This window comes from Periplaneta americana, chromosome 7 (assembly GCF_040183065.1).
Source record: "Periplaneta americana isolate PAMFEO1 chromosome 7, P.americana_PAMFEO1_priV1, whole genome shotgun sequence".
Lineage (NCBI taxonomy): Eukaryota > Metazoa > Arthropoda > Insecta > Blattodea > Blattidae > Periplaneta > Periplaneta americana.
In genome coordinates this window covers 135,152,423-135,175,912 of record NC_091123.1, presented here as the reverse complement: position 1 = coordinate 135,175,912, position 23,490 = coordinate 135,152,423, and the positions used below count along the sequence as shown (strand labels likewise).

The 23,490-nt window shown below is 36.1% G+C and overlaps 1 protein-coding gene across 9 annotated transcripts in view; it reads left to right on the top strand.

Moving 5' to 3' along the window:
- The window catches only part of Dscam3 (Down syndrome cell adhesion molecule 3), a 2,377,722-nt gene that overhangs the window by 549,427 nt on the left and 1,804,805 nt on the right, over positions 1-23,490 (top strand). The window lies entirely within an intron of this gene.

The following is a 23,490-nucleotide window of genomic DNA, read 5'->3' as shown; positions in this document are numbered from 1 at the left end:
ACCTTCTCTTTTTAATATCTATCTGCCATCTTCTCAGTTTAATATGCGTCTGCCACCTTCTCATTTTAATGTCTGTCTGCCATCTTCTCACTGTAATAGGCGTCTGCCACCTTCTCATTTTAATATGTGTGCTATCTTCTCAGTTAATATGCGTCTGCCACCTTCTCATTTCAATGTCTGTCTGCCATCTTCTCAGTGTAATGGGCGTCTGCGACCTTCTCATTTTAATATGTGTGCTATCTTCTCAGTTTAATATGCGTCTGCCACCTTCTCATTTTAATATCTGTCTGCTATATTCTCAGTTTAATAGGCGTCTGCCATCTTCTCAGTTTAATATGTGTCTACTGCCATCTGAGTTAGAGTTTAATATGCTTCTGCCACCTTTTCAGATTAATATGAAATCCATCAATTGTTTTCGGTTGCTGGGATTTACCTAGTTTACCACTTTGTGAAAATTCGTTTAGAATGTTAAATAACCACATTGATTTCTACGAACTAGTAATACCTATACCAATAAAAATATATATAAGCATCATATTTATAACTCGAAAAAGAAGTTATTTACGAACTAGTAATACATTAATGAATCTGTTTAACCTCTCGATTGTGGAACTTGCCTATGAAGAAAGAAAGCAGTGACAGTTACCCGACAACTTGGAGGACTTCTACACCGCAGCCAAATAGCTACAGAGCATAAGATTCTCTGATTCGTCTTAATCTTGGTGATTTTGACTTAGGAAGCTGTTAAATAATTTTGAAAATATCGTAGCAAAATATAATTTTTTATGCAGCTCAGTCTCGCAGGTATGTGTTGTATAGGTCATTCTTTATCTCGTGAAACTTTCTTTCATGTAAGGAGAAGAAGAAAGTGGACTGAGAAGTTTCCGTCCCTCGCTGGGCTTCCACTTGCAGCTAGCTAGCTCATTTACCCCTATCATAACGTTCTTACTAAGAGATCTGGCACACGCAAGCTTCTGGTTTTGCAAGATAAGGAATAAATAACCTATATGTGGTATAATTAATATTCTGTATGTCTTGTGCTTTATATTTAAAAATTAATAAAAAGAAAACTGATTTTGATGTAGATTCTTAATTTTATTAATTCGTCTCCGATTAGTTTTACATTATTTATCTTGGTGATTTTAATTAAGTAGACTCTTTATAATCTTCGTCAGAAACATAGCAAAATATAATTTTTATGCCTTCAACCCCACTTTACTGACTGATTGTCGATCTTCGTGGTACTTAGGCCTAATATAATATCATGTCTACTCCATGTACAAGTGCAGATATAACTTCCATAAGATATATTTCTGGATTTGGTCTAATGGATCTAGAAATATCATACGAACACACACACACACACACACATACTCATACAATGTCCGGTAAAAGACAATTTTGTCGTGGTTTATCTGAAATATGTACGATGGTATCTTAAAATTTTGAAACTAGAATGCTGGCGTCATATCATTGAATTTCATGTATAGTTTCTAGCAGACTGACAACCGCACGTGACAGTTAATTTCGACACGTCACGGTGGGATACGTCATTATTCGCTATTCCGACATGTATTTGAACGCTGGAAAGTACATATTTGCGAGGTACATATCAGTGGTCACCGTGGGAAGAGTAGAATATTATTACTGCAAATGAATGCAGTTTAATATCGTTAAAATGTGACCTGAATTCTAAAGTAGCCGTGACGAAAAATAAAACATGTTTGTAAATGAAAACACAAAATTAGTTTTAAATTCTCTCGTTAACTGAGATCATTTTCTTTTTCTAGCAACGTATAGATGTAATGTGCTGGTGCAGTTTTCTTCTTTAAAATAAATTTTACTATCATTACTCATGAAAAATAAAAACATTTTACTTATTCCATTTATCAACTCATAACGTGTAAAGACTTTTCTCGTGAAGTTCTGATGCATTTTGTTTAAATTTAATATCTTAATGTAAATTCCTAGTGAATTATGGTTATGAAATATAATTATTTTAGTCGATATCTATGGGGATATTAAATCATATGTATCAAATGATTCATTTGTAGTTTTCTGCCCAAGGGCAGGGCTTTCACTGCAAACCCAGCTTTCTCCAATCTTTCCTATTTCTGCATTTCTCTTAGTCTCCGAATATGATCCACATTTAACATCTTTTATCACCTGATATCTTCTTCTGCCGTTCACCATTTCTTCCAGTGCATCCTTCAGTAGGAAATTTCTTCTCAGCCAGTGATCCAACCAATTCCTTTTTCTCTTTCTGATCAGTTTCAGCATCATTCTTTCGTCACGAACTCTTCCATGTTTTCTTGGGAAAGGCAAATACGGTAGCATCCTGTTGCTTTACGCACACTACTCTCTCTTTCTCATCTTAAAATATTCCAGGGAGCCCCAGCGTGGAGATTAAGAGAGTGAATTTGAATAATTACGCCCTCCGGACTTCACTGAAATTCACCGGAAGGGTTAACAATTCTATCAGGGTTTTGACCCGATCAGAGACCGGGATATCCCAGTTAAGCGCATGCGACGTGCAGGGTGCGAGGCCCGCCTCGCACAGATCCGGACTATACGAGAGATAGTGAGTGGTTTCTATAACTGCGAGGTGCGCAGACCTAGAATATATAAATGTTATGTTTTATTTAACGACGCTCGCAACTACAGAGGTTATATCAGCGTCGCCGGATGTGCCGGAATTTTGTCCCGCAGGAGTTCTTTTACATACCAGTAAATCTACTGACATAAGCCTGTGGCATTTAAGCACACTTAAATTGTCATCGACCTGGCCCGGGATCGAACCCGCAACCTTGGGCATAGAAGGCCAGCGCTATACCAACTTGCCAACCAAGTCGAATATATATATATATATATATATATATATATATGTACAGGTGTTTCAAAAATACGGGGCATAATTTTAGGTATGTATTTCCCAAATGTAGACAATCAAAATAGTTCATTACAACATGTGTCCGGAAATGCTTTATTTCCGAGTTATGGCCTTCACAACATTGAAATTCACCGGAACGTTTTTCTTTCCGCAGGTCGTTGCCGTCAAAGGAGACATTAAGAGGGCACTCTGACAGTTCATTCAGAGGCGAAGGTTACATTCAGTGTTGTGTAGGCGTTAGACTGTGCGACATGTATTCAAATCAAGACCTGGCAGAGATACACTTCATGTACGGTAAGGCGGACGGCAATGCTGCGCTGGCTCGTCGTTTGTACCAGGAGAGGTACCCACAGCGACAATGTTCCTCATACGACTGTCTGCAGACTGTTGAAAGAGTATCAATTGTATCCTTATCATTTGCAACGTGTAAGTTACAGGCCCTGTCACCAGCAGATTACCCTGCACGAATTAGGTTCTGTTAGTGGTTCTTGCAGCAGTGTGGTGTAAATCCGAACTTTCCTGCCTTAGTATTATTTACAGATGAAGCACAGTTGACACGAGATGGCATAACAAATTTCCACAATCAGCATGTATGGGCGTATGAAAACCCACGTGCAACTGTTCCATCACATCACCAGGTGCGGTTCTCCCTCAACATGTGGGCCGGTATCATTGGTGATCGATTAGTTGGACCCCATGTACTTGTAAACAGACTTACGGGGCAGGCGTACACAAACTTCCTGGAAAACACAATACCTCATGTTTTAGAAGACACTCCACTGATCAATCGTCAAAACATTCACTTCTTGCATGATGGCGCTCCTGCACACTTCGGTCGTACTGCTCGCCGGTACTTGGATCGAAGGTTTCCTGATCGATGGATAGGTAGAGGTGGCCTAATTGCTTGGCCTCCACGCTCACCTGATCTGAACCCTCTCTATTTCTACTTGTGGGGCCATTTAAAATCATTGGTTTATTCGTCTCCGGTGCCTGATTTGGAATCCCTTAGGAATCGAATTGTGGCATGTTCTGAGGACATACGCAATATTCCTGGAGTTTGGGATCGTGTTCGCAGGTCAATGAGACATCGATGTGAGGTCTGCATTCAACAGGAGGTGGACATTTTGAACATCTTCTGTAATGACAACGACCTGCGGAAAGAAAAACGTTCCGGTGAATTTCAATGTTGTGAAGGCCATAACTCGGAAATGAAGCATTTCCGGACACATGTTGTAATGAACTATTTTGATTGTCTACATGTGGGAAATACGTACCTGAAATTATGCCCCGTATTTTTTAAATACCCTGTGTGTATATATATATATATATATATATATATATATATATATATATATATATATATATATATATATATATTCTTATTCATTCACAGTATTCTGCCCAAGTACAAGTTCACCATTCCTTCCAGTGTATCCTTCAGCTGGGCAGTTTATTCTCAGCCAGTGACGCAAAAATTTTCTTTTCTTCTTCCTGATCAGATTCAGCATCATTATTTCTTCATCCATTATTTCCAAAACAGCTTCATTTCTTATTCTGTCTGTATTATATCATGTATATTCATTTTTGTCTTTCTTGTATTAAATGAAACTACACCGAACATGAGCTTTGCTCATCGGGTGTTCCTCATTTTTATGTTCTGTAGTCCTATAACTAAGTTACTATAAATAAATATGAAAGTATCAAATGCATGGAAGCATAAAATGACAGCGGGCAGTATATAAAGTCTACAAAATACGAACAGAGTAACAATCATATCATACGTAAAGAACGAAATGAAAAATTGCTGAGTTCAAAGGACAAGAATAGGGGAAAACTATAATCAAACTATAAATTGGGAATAATAAAATTCTCCACACAATTCAGATTAACATGAACCAAGGGTATCTCAGAAAACAAAACTTGCAGTATCAATATTTATAATGCTGTTATACACGTCATGAATTATTTCGTAAGACTACACTAAATCAAAGAAGAGAAAAGGAAAAACAATTACGTTCAATATACGAAAGGAAAAGAATATCACTCCAACAGTTCTCTTGAATGACTGCGTTTTCCAGGAAGAGGAGGCGAGATTCCATCGATTTTATGTCTCTTCATTATCAACAAATTGCGAATTTAAGACATTGTTTCTGTTCGCTGAATCAAAATAACATTTAATATCGGGTTACAAGTAAAATTATTTCGCAAGTCAATCGTTATAATTTCAATATAAAATAAAAGAAAAGTCTTGATATGAATAAAGAAACCTCGATAACAATACAGAACATTGGAAGACTTCCATCTTGTTCGAAAGATGATAGTATAAGTCAAGACGTGTCAAATATGCTCTTAGAGAGAAACAACATTTGTTATATTGGGCATATTCTTATACTATATAATTGCACTGTAAGCTAAACTGTAAGCTCTGAATATTGTCGTATATTTATGAGGGGGAGTCAAATGAAAACGCCACCATGCGTATATCTTAAGCGGGCAAGTTGGTACCACTGGAATTTCATTGCTGAACTGACATCTGGTGGCGACTCGAGAAAGCACAGTTACAACCTCTGCCATGGATAAATATATAATAGGATGCGAAACTGCGGTCAGCACCATCTGGCGGCAGGGGGCTCAAATAAGATGATCAGCGCCCAACGTCGTAGGTGGTGAACATTAGAACTTCGTGTTGGATACATTACCCAGAATTCTCTATTTATCCGTTCGAGATATTGCTCGAGGAGTCAAGATGGCAGACAGAAACTTGCTGTAATAAGTGAACATAAAGTGATACTACGTGTGTGTATAAGCAGTGTATGTTAAATAGTGATGTTTATGGACATTGTAAAAATAGTGTTGTTGAATGTATTGTAAAGTAATAGTAATATAATAAATTGAACGGTCTAAGTAGTTCTTGCAGACTTTTCCATTGCGCAGTACAATAAATACCCAAAGAATACAATCCCAATAATCTAACCTTTTGCTTTATTTTTTGTCTCTGTCTGGTTATACTTTAATTGGGTAGTGTGAAATAGATCGTCTATTTTATCTTCCTGTTGGCTCCGGTAAGAATTTTCAGTAGAAGATGCTGTGAGGAATAAAAAACGCAAATGTTTTATTTTAAATTGGGTTAGTTTTGAATATCGATGAGGGTAGGGAGGGAATACTTTCTGCACAGTTTAACATTTTCGTCACCAGGTGTGCTGCTAAATGTACGGAGTAATTAGTTACTCTTTTCGCTACTTGGTGCGGTGGTAGATATAATAACGCCCCTCCGCCCAACAGGTGGCAGCAAGATCAATTTCTACAACAGCGCGTCTAGTATGTGTTACGGGAAACTCAGTAAGTTTGGTATTCTATTATATATTCATCCATGCCTCTGCTTACACACGAGTCGCTCGTTTATTGTGATGGAAATGAGGTTTGAGATACGTGTATTCGTCCAACATTACCAATGGAGACAGATAAAGAAGAACAGCGAGGTGTAGTGCGATTTTTGATTGCTGAAGGTGTAAGAGGACGATAAATCCTTCATCGCATGTCTGCTGTTTACGGCGAACACAGCATGTCATATTCGCGTGTACTGGAATGACACAAGAGATTCCGAGAGGGACGCGTATCACTGCAAGACGATGCTCTCCATCGTGCCATCATTCCTGCTGTTACTGCTGAGGTTGATGGTCTTGTACGGGGAAATCGACGGATCGCTATGGAAGAACTTCGTCGTTTGGTGGTAATAAGTCAACAGATTTTTTCGACATTTAAATTTTACACATAAGCCCCAGCACTGACAACACATTTCCTTAAAGGAAATGGTACATTCGCTACTGCCGATTGCAGAAATTTCTACAGAACATTATTGAGCGCATTGGAGATTGTTGCGTCCAATTCATCCAAGTTGCGTGGTTTTGTTTGGTACATCTTTTCTTTGGCCCACTTCCTCCCAGGGAGTCAAATATTGGATATGGACTTGCCAATAGTGTACTCCTCGTCTGCCAATCCATCGACCTGGGAAATTATCATTCAACCAATCGCGAACATAATTTGAAAAATGTGGACATGCACCATTCTCCATTATCTGAAGCTGTGCTGCACACGACAATGCAGCAGTTTCAGACACCCTTCGGCATTCATTGTGTGGAAAAAATAAATTATCAATAACGGTGGACGATGTGATATCGCATCACACTGTTATGTTCGTACACTCCTGAACATTTTAAACACAGATTTGCAGATCCTCACCTGTCCAGTAATGAAAGTTGTGCCTATTTACAAAGCCACCAAAGTAAAAAACTGCACTGCCTCATTCTATCACAAAATATCAAACATTTCGGGCCGATTACCATACCGTCCCAAAACCAATCTGCAAATTCCATCCTCCTATCACAGTCCTCAAAGCCTCGAGGAATGGAATGTACAGTAACACTTGTTTCAATAGAGCCAGTCTGCAAGTAAAGGAGTAATATTCAGCTAAAAATAGAAATTGACTTATAAGCAGACATCGGATTCTAGGGCAAATGCCTATTTTGTTTCTTTAGGAGAAAAGTAAAAATAATTATTAATATTTGTGTTTCATGGAAATTGAAAGGTATTCAGAGAGTTTTATAGTGCCCTAAAATGCCCTAAAACGGTTATTAGAGCCTAATTTGTTAATATTCGCCTAAAAATGCCTAACTCACTGTAAAGTTTCGCATTTTACTCTTAGTTTTTATAATTTATACATGCATTCACTGCGAAATTTAAGGCATTTTAAAAGTGGAAAGTTTGCTTCACACCGGCCATGAAACCATTGATAAAGGAAACAAAATGTTTTGAATCTCACGACACTCGCAATAGATTTCACCGAATTTAACATGTTTGGAGGCATAAATGCCGACAAAGAACCAACCTTAGTTTTGAAGCAGGCAACAATCACAACATGTGCTGCTACCGATTCAGAGATATGCTATACTATAAAAATGACTGTTTTCGGTCTGAAACCGATTAGCTGTACTGCCCTTCAGAGTGTCATAAAATCACAATTTTTGGAGAAAGAGTGTTTTTGAAATATTTATGAAAAGTCGTAAAACTGCGAATTAGTAGGGTAAATCGTTACAAAATATTTAAAAGAATGGCCCTCCTAGTGTTAACACTACCAGGAAATGCAACAATAAGTGGAACTTTGTATTTTTGTCCAATTGAATCTCAATAACAACGGTTCATTTGAATGCTCGTTAACAGTTGCTCTTTCCCTCAACTTATTTGTGTTGAGAAGTTTTGAGCGGTAGGACGTTTTCCTGTGAAGTTTAACGCGATAATGCCGAAAAATATAAGTGCAAAATCTACATTGATCCGGCAATGGCTAACAGAATATTCAGAATTCACTTATGATGGAAAAATAATATTCTGGAAGATTTGTAGCAAACAGGTATGTAACAATAGTTGAAATATATAAATTCTATTAATTTTAATGAGTAGGCCTATTATATTTATACATTGACTGAGCTATCCTGAGGTATAATTCTTTTTAAGATCACTACACTTTAACCTTTTAAATTCCGATAGTTAAAGTATTTGCAGGTCATTAAAATTTTGATTGTTCGAACCCACTAACTTTGTGATAGAAATACGGCAATACAACAATTAGGATTTTATTTTAATTCAATTTACTTTACATTTTTAGATTTCGCAAGAAAAGAAGTGCCACCTAAAGCAGCATGTGCAAGGAGCGGCTCATAAGGCTAAAGCTCAGCAGAAAAATCAACTGCAACAAATTTTACTAACACAGCCTACTTCATCCAATCTCAGCAGCAATTTCTATGCTGATTTAACCAGAGCGTTTGTTGCTGCTAACATTCCCTGGAATTCAATTGAAAATCTGGTTTTAAGACAATTTTTACAAAAATACTGCAAACAAAATATCCCATCTGAGTCGACCCTAAGAAAAAATTACGTAGACAGAATATACAATGAAACTTTAGCTTCCATTCGGGAGGATATAGGTGATTCTTACATATGGGTCTCTGTGGATGAAACCTCAGATCCTATGAATAGGTATATAGCAAATATGGTAGTAGGAAAACTTAGTCCTGATGGACCTTCGATTCCACACCTCGTATGTGTTAAGGAACTTTCGAAAGTGAATAGCCAAGCCATTGCTTATTTTGTAAATAAAGGCCTACAGTCTTTATACTCAGGTGATATAGACGATTCTGAAGTTCTGTTGTTTTGTACTGATGCTGCCTCATACATGGTTGCTGCAGCTCCACTTCTTAAAACATTTTATCCTAACCTCACGCATGCAACCTGTCTAGCACATGGCCTTCACAGGGTTTCTGAAACAATCCGGAATGAATTTCCTCTTGTGAATTCGTTTATTTCTAACACAAAAAATGTTTTTGTAAAGCCCCATCCAGGATTTCAATATTCAGAGAGAACTTTCCAGATATCCCACTCCCACCTCAGCCGGTTGTTACACGATGGGGACCCTGGATTCACTCAGTGGTGTATTATTCTAAGTATTTTAAAGAAGTGGTCACAGTTATTGATAAATTACCTGAAACTGATAGTGCAGCGTGTGTGAAAGCAGTGAAAGATTGTCTGAATGAGTCACGAGTGAAAAACGATATTGCCTACATAACATCAAACTTTTCTTTCATACCTGCAAGCATTGAACAATTAGAACGTGACAAACAATCTCTTTGTAGCCAAATAGCAATAGTAAAGGAAGCTCAAGTGAACATACATTCTGCTTTGGGCGAAACTGGGGAAAAAAGTTAAAAATAAGTGGGACAACGTATTAAATAAGAATGTAGGATTTTCATTGTTGGAAAAAGTATCAAGAGTGATAATGGGGGAAAGTGTAAATGTTCCAGTGAGTATTGATGTTTCTATTGTACCTAATTTAAAATTTGCGCCTCTCACATCAGTTTCGGTTGAAAGAAGTTTTTCTGCTTTCAAAATGATTCTCAGTGACAAAAGGCAAAGGTTAACTGTGGAGAATTTAGAAAAAATTCTGGTGGTGTACTGTGCAGATAATTATAATGAAGTCTGAGCATGGAACTGAATTTCAATAACTTAAAATGAGTAATCTTGATATCAATAATCATTATTTCATTAGTTTCAATATATTAAATTTGTGCAGCTCTGTTTATAAATATAATATAGTATTCTTTTTTAATGTTTAAACACACTTTTTGTGCGTATTTTAGTGTATAACTAAAAATTTCAGTGAAAGAAATAAGTATGATACCTTGATGTGCCTAAAATGCCTATTTTCATTAAAATAGAGCCTAATTTTATAAATTTTGAGCTTATTTTAGGCGCCTAAAACTGCAATTTTTAGTGCCTAATAATCCGATGTCTACTTATAAGACATATTGTAGACTGGATGCAAGTGCCGAGGAACTATTGTGTACATTTTTCCTGGAGCGAGTGTGAGAAGGTTTCCTGTTGCGTACCATCAGCTGATAATACAGATTGAGGAGATGTCAAGGTTAAACTATTAGAATACAGCTTACTTCCATTCAGTGCAGTTCAATTTAACTCGTGACAATGCAGTACACATTACAACAGCAAATCTTGTTTTATGATACATAATATGTTACGAATAAATTCATACAAAAAGTGTCGTGCAATATTTCTAAGGAAGTATCCTGGCGTTCAGCAACCATCTCATTCAACAATCCTGAATAATAATAAAAGCGCATAAATTAACATAATTTAGAAACTGTTGTAAGTATGTCTTCTTATTTCTGTGTTTTGCAGAAAATTGATTTATGTAGTTGTACAGCTGTCAAAAGAAAAAGTTGCCACTCTCTAGAAACTAAGTTCTCTTCGGGTATATCCGCCACAATTCTAAGACAGGCGATGTTACACGTTGTTGGAACACGTTGCCTGATATCTGAACTTATAATGAAATTGTTCTCAGTGTTACTGTTGTAGCGTAATGGTAGCATTTCGGGCTGGTATTCATGAGGTCGTGCGTTATAACACAACCTAATGCTTTTTGTTTCTTTTTTGTTATTTTTTAAGAGAGAGGGAATATAATGCTCCTGTCTCTTTTATGACTGTTTTAGTAATTAACATCAGGTTCATGAATGTGTTATATCATGACTTTATCATTATTTATTATGATATTATGGCTACAAATGGAAAGAAAGATTTTATTCTCAACAAAAATATCTTTCGTGGTATAAAGAAAACAAACTTTGGTGTCTGTCTTAGAAAATTCAAAGAGTTAAAAATTCAAGAAACAAAATAAAAAGCCACGATTCAATATTTAGTCCATCTTCCTCCCATCTCGATCACACCTTGCAGTCAAGTGGGCATGGAATCAACTAATCTTTTCAGTTCTCAGCCTTGGCATCCCAGGCATCCTAAATGAGCTTCAACAAATCATCAGAACGTCTTGGAGGGGGACTGAGTCAATTTTTCTGTATATGCTTCTTTACTTGTGCCCCCGTAGCTCAGTCGGAATAACGTCGGAATTTAGATGTCAACGTTTCAGTTTCAAATTCTCGTCACTTGCTTTCATTTTATTGTGATACAGGATAGTATAATGTAATAATATAAGAAGAAAAAACTAACACTAGTATTATGCAACTGTACTGTTCCAAACCTAACATTAAATTTATATTACTTAAATCGATAAAGAACGATAACAGGATACAAATAATAACTTGAATATTACTTACATCGCTAACAAACGATAACAAAATAAAATGACTTAAATATTATTTATAACGCTAAAGGACGATAAAAGAATGTAAATGCTAACTTGAATATTATTTATATACCGCTAAAGAACGATAACAGAATATAAATGTTAACTTGAATATTATGTATATTACTGAAGAACGATAACAGAATACACATGATAACTTGAATATTATTTATATCGCTAAAGAACGATAATGAAATAAAATGATTACTTGAACAAGGTTCGAACTCACAACCTTCGAATCATAAAACGAACATACTACCGCTACTCTACAAAACGCAGATGTGAATGGCTCCTGCTTAAACATCTTAGTTCCGAAACTGCTGCTATAAGCGCATGCATCATGTAACATCACCGTTTCCGAAGTGGACTTAGAAAAGATTCGGTGTTCACGAGTGCGGCCACTTTTTTTTTGACAGCTGTACTTTCAATTAACATTTCTGAAGTGACATTAATAAGACGATTTATATTGTGGTACCCCTCTGTCAGGGAGTGTGTTTAATCTGGAATTATGACATCCAAGACAAGTAACACATACATAAATACTACGGGAGACAGGTCTCCATTTTCCTGCTGATGTGTTAAACCTGTTATCTGAATTTGCGTCTAAAAATCATAAATAAAATATAATGTTGTATACGTTTATACTATTTAAATATATTGTTACATAAGGAAGTAAAGACAATATAACGGACAGCTCGCTGCAATATTAAAGAAATCTGTAATTTATATAAAATAGAGGCAACAGTTCTACGAGCAGAAAATGAACATAAAGATTTTAGGTATATTATTGACTTATCAAATAAACGTGTCTAAATGTGTATGATATAATAATATAATATAATATAATATAATATAATATAATATAATATAATATAATATAATATAATATAATATAATATAATATTTTTTTGAATAAAATATTATCTTGTAAAGAAAAAATTAATTACCTCTAAAAATATCTATCTATACTAAATAAATTTTACAAGAGAAAGAGTTTATCCAAAGGGCTGGACTCGGGAAGAGTACCCAAAACGCTCATTGCATTTCCGCGTTGAATTGCAATACTTAAACGTTGACGCAAATAATTAGTGCAACGACGATCATCGGTAATGGAGATCAAAATTTGTCCGATTTTAGATATCAAAACTTAGCGTCATGACTCCAAGGACCGAAGGTCTCAACAGCAAAGGGACAAAGATATAATTGTCTAAAAGATGAGCATACTTATTGACTTTTTTTCACGGCTAATTTAGCAGCAGATGCTGCGCGTCTAGAGGTATTCTGGTAAAGAAATCTGATTCTTAAACGATGAAAGACCGGCCAACTAGTCACTCACACCGAGTGCACCTCAGCACATGTGTGGACTTCGGTCCTACGTTCATAGACATCTATGACGTAGTGCAGAGGGCGGCCACTAGAGGGAACCCAAGAGTTGGAGCTTAATCTAAGACGATACCTGTCCGACGCCGGGGTGGTATCCGGTGTGGCTTAGTGGATAAAGCATCAGCACGTAGAGCTGAAAACCCGGGTTCAAATCCCGGCGCCGGAGAGAGTTTTTCTCCTTTCCATTACTCTTTCATCGTATGATGGCGCAGAATATCTGCAAGGAAATATCATATGTACTTCGGTACATTAAAATAATATATATGATTCTTAAAGTTAGAAAGCTTAGGTTATGCATTATTGAAGATATATCGGATAATATATTTGTAGGACTGAAATGATTGATTTTAGTTAATGGACCACTTTGGGGATGTGCATAGGAAGTACTGAAATATTAAAAGATTAAATTGAAATATTCATGAACATTAAATCTGAAAGAGATTAATCGTTGAAAATGGAAATTTTGTTTTCTACATGAAGTTCCACGAATGTGATGTTATATAATTTATAATACGTATTAATTATTAATGAAAACATGGAAAGCGTATTTTCGAGAGCGAGGGAGGATGACAGGGCATTATCGAATATAACAAATAAATTATAACTCGGTGTTAAAACACTGCAGTCAAAATATCGTAACTTTGTTCCGTCCTACTGAAAATGTTGATCTCCGTTATGGAGGTGTCCAACATTAGAGAGTTTTCTCACTCCACATTTCCCCAATTCCTTAAGGATACTGTCACGACATTAATCGCAGAGCCAATCAGAATCCAGATCCTTGTGCTATTGTAATAAGCGGAGCGGCTTTTCAAAAACAGATAACGTGAACTTAGCATTGTGGTGGAGAATCTCATTACATACAGTAATTTCACAGTCTAATATATACAGTCACGAAGTTCAATATTTACTACATATGCATACATAAATAGTTGCTCACCATCAGGATCGCTACTATCGCCTCATCACAGACTCTTTCCCTAGCATACGATAAAATTTATTGTACTTTCGATAACGTGTTCTTTTGAAAAAATTAACACCTTCCTTCCACTATTGAAATATGAAATGCATAAGGTTTATATATTATTTTCATAAAATATATATTATATTCTATAAACTCACCTTCCTGGATCTTTTGGAAGAAGGATAACTCTAACCTATTTTTCTTACAATTTATAGTACTACAAACGTCTCCTTGTCCCATATTGTTACTCAAATTATTGTATTTTAGCCATTTACAGTTATTACAACCAATAACGAATATTTCACAGTTTACATAGCTTTTCACAAGAATGCGAAATACGACACAGTCAATGCCTTTTCGATCTAGACCAGGCCGTAATGTTTGTTCGGGTTTTCTATTTCAGTGTATGGAGCTCAGTGAAGTATTATATTATAACTTTATTGCTTATCATTGCTAAGCTTTATTTAGTGTAATGTGTCCATAAGTTCCGTTTACTTCTTGTTGCATAATATGTTGCAGGAATAATAAAATTACAAAACTATGTTATTTTAATGTGAAGAGAATTTTACATGTTAATATAATCTGTTCGCGTGAACATTTTTAACTTTAGAATTGAACTATTTTGAGGTTTAATAAAAAAGAATCTATATTGTGATTTTAATTTAGCACATCCACCTTCCTTAATTTTAGACAAACCATTTACCATACCGCTACTATGAAATTAGTGTACGTACGATTGTGTTACTTCGTCTCTTAAGTAGTAGATAAATACAATAATTCAGTATTAAAATTCAGTCAAATTGAATGTCCGGGGTATCATACATGATATTATGCTTAATTATAATGTATGATTGCGAATTTAGGAATATAAGTTAAATATAGTAAACATAACGTATAATTTTCATATGAATGGCAAGGCATTGGAGATCACTAAATTTAGTTGACAGAAAGGGGCAACTGGTACAGTAAACATAACCTATAATTTCAACATATCTAAATATCCGTGCGGTGCAATTGAAAATTATTGAATCGTGCATAAATGAATGTACAAGAATTTCGCAATATTTAATCGAAATAAAGGCAGGTATTACACATACGAACAACGTAATTTTCACACCATAAATAATATTACACCTTAATTCGCAAGTGAATTATGTCTGAAGTGTCTCATAATCATCGTTTTAAATTTTATTAATGGAATTACATTACATTTTAGAGAAACATAGCCTATGTTACTGTTTATGCATTCCAACTAATATATGGGCTCGGGTTCGATCCTCGCTTGGGCTGATTACCTGGTTGGGTTTTTCCGAGGTTTTCCCCAACCGTAATGTGGATGCAAGGTAATCTATGGCGAATCCTAGGCCTCATCTCGCCAAATATCATCTCGCTGTCACCAATCTCATCGACGCTAAATAAGCTAGTAGTTGATACAGCGTCGTTAAATAACCAACTAAAATAAAATAACTTATATAGTTGAAACGTCGCCCTTCGTGATCGAGTTAGCGAGTTACATGGTCTGCCTTACGGCCTGTATTAGATCACGATGTCTGTGGCACAGTCTATTGTTCCTATAGTCGCGACGCTGTTATTCCCGCCGTGACTCCTCCTCTTTGCTTACGTCTCAGCAAGTGTAGGCTCTATAAAGTCTAGGTAGGTAGTATCGTTCGCCATTTTTGTTCTTTCGTTGCCGAGATACCAGACGAGGAATCTATTTGCCACACCGTTAAACATAATCTTGTCGTAGCTCCTGTGCTAATAAATCAAACGCACTGTAATTCAGCAAATAATTTAGCGGCAAATAATGTCTTCGTGTGCTTTCTGCGAACGCCAACGAAAGAGCCAAAATGGCGGTCGATTATATTAAGTATTTATCGAGCCTTAGGAAATGCATAACGTCCAAGCGGCTAGCAACTACTGCGAGAATTGCAAACAATCATCCCAAGCTTCGTGACTGTATATAGCCTACTAGACTGTGGAACTACTACTACTACTACTACTACTACTACTACTACTACTACTGCTGCTGCTGCTGCTGCTGCTGCTGCTACTACTGCTGCTACTACTACTACTGCTACTACTACTGTTACTGCTACTACTTCTGCTACTACTACTAGGCCTACTAATGCTACTACTGCTGCTACTGCTACTACTACTACTACTACTACTGCTGTTACTGCTACTACTTCTGCTACTACTACTAGGCCTACTAATACTACTACTGCTGCTACTGCTACTAGTACTACTACTACTACTGCTACTACTACTGTTACTGCTACTACTTCTGCTACTACTACTAGGCCTACTAATACTACTACTGCTGCTACTGCTACTACTACTACTACTACTACTGCTACTACTACTGTTACTGCTACTACTTCTGCTACTACTACTAGGCCTACTAATACTACTACTGCTGCTACTGCTACTACTACTACTACTGCTACTACTACTGTTACTGCTACTACTTCTGCTACTACTACTAGGCCTACTAATACTACTACTGCTGCTACTGCTACTACTACTACTACTACTGCTACTACTACTGTTACTGCTACTACTTCTGCTACTACTACTAGGCCTACTAATACTACTACTGCTGCTGCTACCGTCACGCGTTGCAGCTAGTATAGGCTAAGGCTTACATACGTGGAATTGTCATGTTACGTAAGTTACATTCAATATCACAGTCTGCAATACGAATCAGACAAAGGAATGCCTATTAATGCAGTGAACTGTACGTAGCCTACATGACGTTGCAGGTAGAACAATATGAGCGCTTCCAAGAACAGAGCTGTAACGTCGTCGTCTCTCTATAGAGATTCATCTCCGTTAGAGACGCAGTAATGCAATCCGCATGTAAGTAATACTGTGTGTCCTCGATTATGGACGCATTGTGGAGCCGCAGACAACTGGAAATACGCTCAGTTGAATCTCAGACGATATATTTGAACTCGATTTCAAGTTGTGAGCTATTTTATAATCTAATGTTTTTCATTCCTGGTAAGTCTTCAGCCATGCCTCGTTATGTTCTGAGGCTTTATTCTATACCAAAAGCCAGGTTATGAACCGACTAAACAGGAAGTAGTTGGCTGGGCGAGAGGAAAGTGCGGGTTAGAGGGGTAGCCTCTGCAGCAATGACACGTTGAGTGTGGTGGATTGGAGGGGGAAAGGAGTACGGAGCTTTTCATTGGACCTCACGTGAAAATGTCGTCTGCTAACGAAAATCTGGCAACGGAATCACGGAGACAATGTAGCCAAACTTCCCAGCCCATTTGCAGTACCACGTGCATTACGAGTCACATTTCTTACCAGCGTCATTAGCTCGTGCTTTCTTAAAAACAGTAATTTTAATTACTAATATTGTTGAAAGTGTTATCGAGAACTATATACAGTAATTATTTTAAACATATTAGTGACAAACGCTGAATACGCTTTGAATCTCGCGCCACTATGTGAGAGCTTATAAGGAGAGCAACAGAACGTTGCTTCCGGTTTAGTCGGTTCGTAACCTGGCTTTTAGTATAGCTGCCTTGAAATCCTTCAGTACTCGCGTGGGGGACACCTGTCATCCAGCGTGTTTCTTTTCATTATTGTATTTTCTACAAAGGGTTTACAACTGTGAGGCTTTAGGTACCTTCAAAACAAAGCTCACATAATAACATTCTGTCGACCTGGTTGGCGAGTTGGTATAGCGCTGGCGTTCTATGCCCAAAGTTGCAGGTTCGATCCCGGGCCAGGTCGATGACATTTAAGTGGCTTAAATGCGACAGGTTCATGTCAGTAGATTTACTGGCATGTAAAAGAACTCCTGCGGGACAAAATTCCGGCACATCAGCGACGCTGATATAACCTCTGCAGTTGCGAGCGTCGTTAAATAAAACATAACATTTTTAATAACATTCTTTAGTTTCAGTCTTGAAGTTGCTCGTAGAACTTGTGTAGCTAAGGTTTTATTATTATGGGTGACAATTGTCAACCACGCGACTTCTTACGTTACGGGTTCTGCTAAGTTCCGGTCAGTATTCATGACCAGTTTTGTGGGTTATGTACTATATCTTTAGGGATAATTTGTTTATTGAACTTCGAAGATTGTAGATTTACGTTTATGAAATTCCTTCAGAGATTAGAAGGCGAATTCAAGAACCCGCTACGCCAGCCCCAGAACAAAGGAATGGACCCAGGAGCCGTTGTTACAAATTTGGTAGATCTCGAGACAAAATGACTAGAAATGGCGTGTGAAATGTTCAAAACGGTCATATGCTGCCGACCATTTGAAGAATATCTGTGTAAATTGCTGGTATATAAATAACTAGGTATTCTAAAGACATGTCTGCAGAAAGTATTAAGGAATAAAGACTTTTGAAGGATAATCCAAGGAAAATAGGATAATAGGACAGAAGCTATTCAGGTATTAGGCCTATTGCATAGAAAGATTTCGCAACAGAGTAAGGATTATAAACATGTTTCCAGTATTAATTTTGTAGGTAAATGTAGAACGTATTTGAAATTTACACATAAGTAATTATCTGTTAATTATAAATAAATTAATTCTGTTTCAAAACTATTTTTATATTTATTTATAAATAAACTTAATATATTTCGTAGTAACACATTCATGTAACCATTCATATTGAAAAGAACGATCAAATTCATTCTCTAAAGCAAGAATATAGCTTGGGTGACGGCTGTCATTAACGCGACTTAATACGTTACGAAAAAGTACGCGAGTCCACACCTGGGGAATAACGGTCAGCACGTCTGGCCGCGAAACCGGGTGACCCGGTTTCGAATCCCGGTCCGAGCAAGTTACCTGGTTGAGGTTTTTTCCGGGGTTTTCCCTCAACTGAATATGACCAAATGATGGGTAACTTTCGGTGCTGGACCCCGGACTCATTTCACCGGCATTATCACCTTCATTTCATTCAGACGCTAAAGAACCTGAGATGTTGATATAGCGTCGTAACATAACCCAATAAAATAAAAGAAGTACTCGATAACTCACCGTAAGAAATATATTCTGTAGGACCAAAAATTTATCTTTACGTAGATTCTTCGAGCAACAGTGCATATTACTGTGGAATCCCAGCCACCAAGTCACTCAATTGAGTGCGCTCATTGTATAATGCCAGTTGACTAAATATAAATGTCAACATACATGTCGAGCTTGGAGTCAGGCCACAAACGGAAAACACTGGAGAAGGGGGATTCGATTCGGTGCTGTGGATTGAACTTCGGCGTAGGTCAACGGTTAGAACGCTTGGTACGTAGAACCAAGTACTTGTGTTCGATTCATGTCATCGGAGCGAATTTTTCTCGTTTAATATCAATTTTTACCATAACATATATATTCTGTAGGACCAAAAATTAATTTTTACGTAGACTATTACACTCTTACTACGTCATACTACTTTTGACCAATAAAACGGTACGAAAGGACGTATTTCAACCAATCATGGCTGCTTATAGCACAATTTTATCGCGTCCCTAGCATTTGTTTCTTTGTTTGCCAACATTTGAAACTGCGCTGGTCTGGACGTCAAAAAAAAATATATATATATATATAATATATATATAATTACAAACCACTCCAGTCGATGCACAGCAGTTTCAAATATGACTCGCATTGGCATTCAAGAACAAGAATTAATAAAAATCACTGATCATACCTATGCATTTTCTGAAATCCGATTTACAAATAAATGAAGAGCACCATTCGGAAATCCTGAATAAGTTGAATACACCATGTAGGCCTAAATCAACGAGTTCCACTTCTATTATGCACACGTCCAATATAACATCAATTGAACCACCAACCACATTCAAATTTGAAAATTGTACATTCAATAATTATTCCTTTTAAAATTATTCATTCGGAAATTCTGAATAAGTGGAATACACCATGTAGGCCTAAATCAACGAGTTCCACTTCTATTACGCACACGTCCAATATAACATCAATTGAACCACCAATCACATTCAAATTTGAAAATTGTACATTCAATAATTATTCCTTTTAAAATTATTCATGTTTATTTTTTATGTTATCGTCGTTAATTAAAACTTTTCTAACACTTGTGTATATTAGTTAGGTTATGTTATAGCTTCTGCTCTGAGAGGATAAAAAGAACTTCTGCTATATGATATTATGGATAGTCACGTATCAGAGATTGTTTAATATTAAGATTTATTGAATAGTAATCATTACAGTGTGTGTATAAAGACACTACTGCCATCTAGCATGTATCTAGCGTAATATTTGTAATGTTGAGATGGTGCAATAATACATATGAAGACAGTTGTATTTTCGTAAGTCAATTAATATTTTATTGTATTGGAGTACTTCGTTACTTCTAATCTTTATATACTTTCTTCTAATCGTGTAATAGTCAATTAAATCCCACTCGAGTTTTGATTTTCTCTAGATAAATCTGCTCGTGTTCCACTCGCAGATTTATCGATAAAATCAAAACGTCTAGTGAGATTACTGTTGATAAAATATTTATGGCCCATTCTAGATCCCTCAGGAATACCTATTTTGAACCTCTAGTTATAGATTTGTTACTATTAATGAAGACTCACTGCTTACGGCTATCAACATAAGAAGGAAAAATAAATGTATTGCCACTAAAACCATAATATTACAATTACATCAATAGGATATTATGAATAATAATTGAAGTTCATTACAGACAAAGCGTTTGAAGTATAAAAACGACAGCCCTGAGTTCCGAAATTAGCCTTTATTATTATTTTTTTTTTTTACTTCAAACTTGTTTTGTGCGAATGAGTAACTCTTCTTTTAGGCTAAGTAGGAAATAGGGTACTTCCAGTGTTGTGAAGTTTTACGAGGTCATTCCTTTCCTTCTTGCCACAGTTTATTGTCGCTCTTGGTGCTTAAAACATACCACTTGCATGATAGAAGCCAGTCCTGAGAAAGGGATTCCGAATGTTTTACTGACTCTTTAACATTGACTCCATACATTATATAAATTAAGGCTATCCTTAACTATTTTTGGCTATGTTCTTACAACATCTATTTACGGCCCCCTCTGTTCATAGAAAGATTTGCATGTGACTACAAACTCGGGTATTTTACAGTGGCGTAGCATGAAATTTTGAGCAGGGGAAGCTAACTCAAGTTGTCTTTCATGCAATATGAGAAATCGTATTACAAAAATATAGTCTTAAAATAAATAGCAGTCAGTTTCAAGTTAGCAGTCGAAGATTGGTTGGAACATCGTAATACCAATAAGGCATGACCTCAAATTATACGTAGTAAAATATGATTTCACGGTTTACACATATCTCTTAACAAATAGACACGTATACGTATAACATTAGCTCACTCCCTGTCATACTTAGAGAAATCACAATATTAGTATCATTACGTAAGTATTCGTCTGTCTTTTGGTTGTGTCCTTCATTGACAGCAAGGGAGTCGGTCATTTGTTTTTTAAATCACACTTTCGTTCGTAAGTCAGTCTTGATAATATAATTGTCCTAAAAAAATTCAAATAAATTGGTGTCAGGAACTGTTATTTCGCTCATTATTTATTATATCAGCCACAATGCACACTAACACTTCAACTGAACACAACCGACGAAAAGGGATAACTCGGAAACTACTTATTTTAAATGTTAAAGCTAGCTTCTTGTTGCCTTGCGACTAGGGTAGTTTAGTTAGAAAGGGATGGAAAATCTGCGGCGTGGATTACACAGAAGAAACCAGTTTGCTTGGAAGCTGGTGTGTGCAGGCTTCTTGTTTACTGCTGCATCACAAATCATCCTCAGCTGCCGCATCACAATATTTAACGCGTAAATAAAAATTCTATTAAAATTAATAAATAATTTTCTCCATAAACTGCCGGTTTATTATGAAATTATTATTAACTGGGGAAGCTAAGCTTTTTAGCTTACATTGACGCTACGCCACTGGTATTTTATGTTAGTATCGAGTCCAGAGAAGTAGTGAAGTTTTGCGTTTTGTATCAATTAATGCATTTTATCGAATCTACTGTACGTTGAGGAATTTAAAAGATGTTTTAAGTTGAATAGCATGCTTACATGTTGACGCACCCACTAGGGGGGGATGAGGGAACTCAAGCCCCCGTTCCCGCCGAGTATCAGATTTTTATAGTATATTTCCAGTAAAACGGAAATAATTAAGGGATAGAAAGAATAAGAAAATAATTTTAACTAATCAAGGAGTTAAACAAGGATGTTGTCTACCACTGGCTATTTTTAATATTTATATTGACGACGCCATAAGAGAATGGAAAAGTATAAGTTTAGATAGAATTAAAATCAATAGAGATAGTTACGTAAATATGCAGATCCTGATTTTAGTAGACAGAGAAGATGAACTACAAAGATTAGTACAGTAGTGGAAAAAAAAAACAGACCGACCCTTGTAGCTGATTTCAGAGCCTTGTTCACTCCAGAGCACGATAGACTGGTAACTAAGACTTTTGTGGTTCGAATCCTGCCAGGGAAGGAAACTTTTTCTGTTCCTTATTCAAATTTATTCCCAATACTTTTCGATTGCAGCGATATTTTACTACTTAATAAACTTATTATTCCCAGAACATGAATTTTACCAGCAATCGAAAAGTATTGGGAATAAATTTGAATAAGGAACAAAAAGAAGTTTCCTTCCCAGGCAGGATTCGAACCATGAAAGTCTTAGTTACCAGTCTATCGTGCTCTGGAGTGAACAAGGCTCTGAAATCAGCTACAAGGGTCGGTCCGATTTTTTTTGCCACATGTGTACATAGATGAATCAAATTTGTAAAGAATATGAGCTAAGCATCTACATAGAAAAAAAGCATGACCTTTAATAGGAAATAATTTTGTAAAAACTAAAATTGTACTAAATAATAAGACAATAGAACAGGTACAATATTTCAACTATTTAGGATGCGATGTTAGTTGTAAATATGATCAAGGTATAGAGAGAAAATTACAGAGGTACCAAATGATGTGTGGAAAAATAAGAACTCTGAAAACTACACGAAGAGAGAGACACGTCTAATTTTTATGAAGTAATGACAGTACTAGCTCTCTCATTGGAAGTTAATTATGGATTCACAGAAAAAATAGATGAAAACCGAATCAATACAGCAGAAATGAAATTCCTAAGCGCCGTTACAGGATACACTAAAAGAGATATACGCATTTGATTAACAGCATTTATGTACATTTATTTTAACGTAATATGATATGTTACTTAACTTAATTCTGATTAAATATGCATATTTGAAACTTGATTTTAATTAATACACTTAAGTGTAGGATGTACAGTACCTATAAAGAGAGCAGTGTTTTTTTTTTTTTTTTAATATTGACCTCAACAATCTATACTTTGATATGTAAAAATCTTCATTACAATTTTAATGAAATGTTTTTTTACAATATATCTTTAATTATCAATGTCTGAACATGCCATATTCAATGGCGAAAACGTTAACAATTTAAAAATATAATGTAAATTTATAATTGGAAACTTTACATTAAAGATAAGTCATGTGATTGAATACCATTCTTTTTGAATAT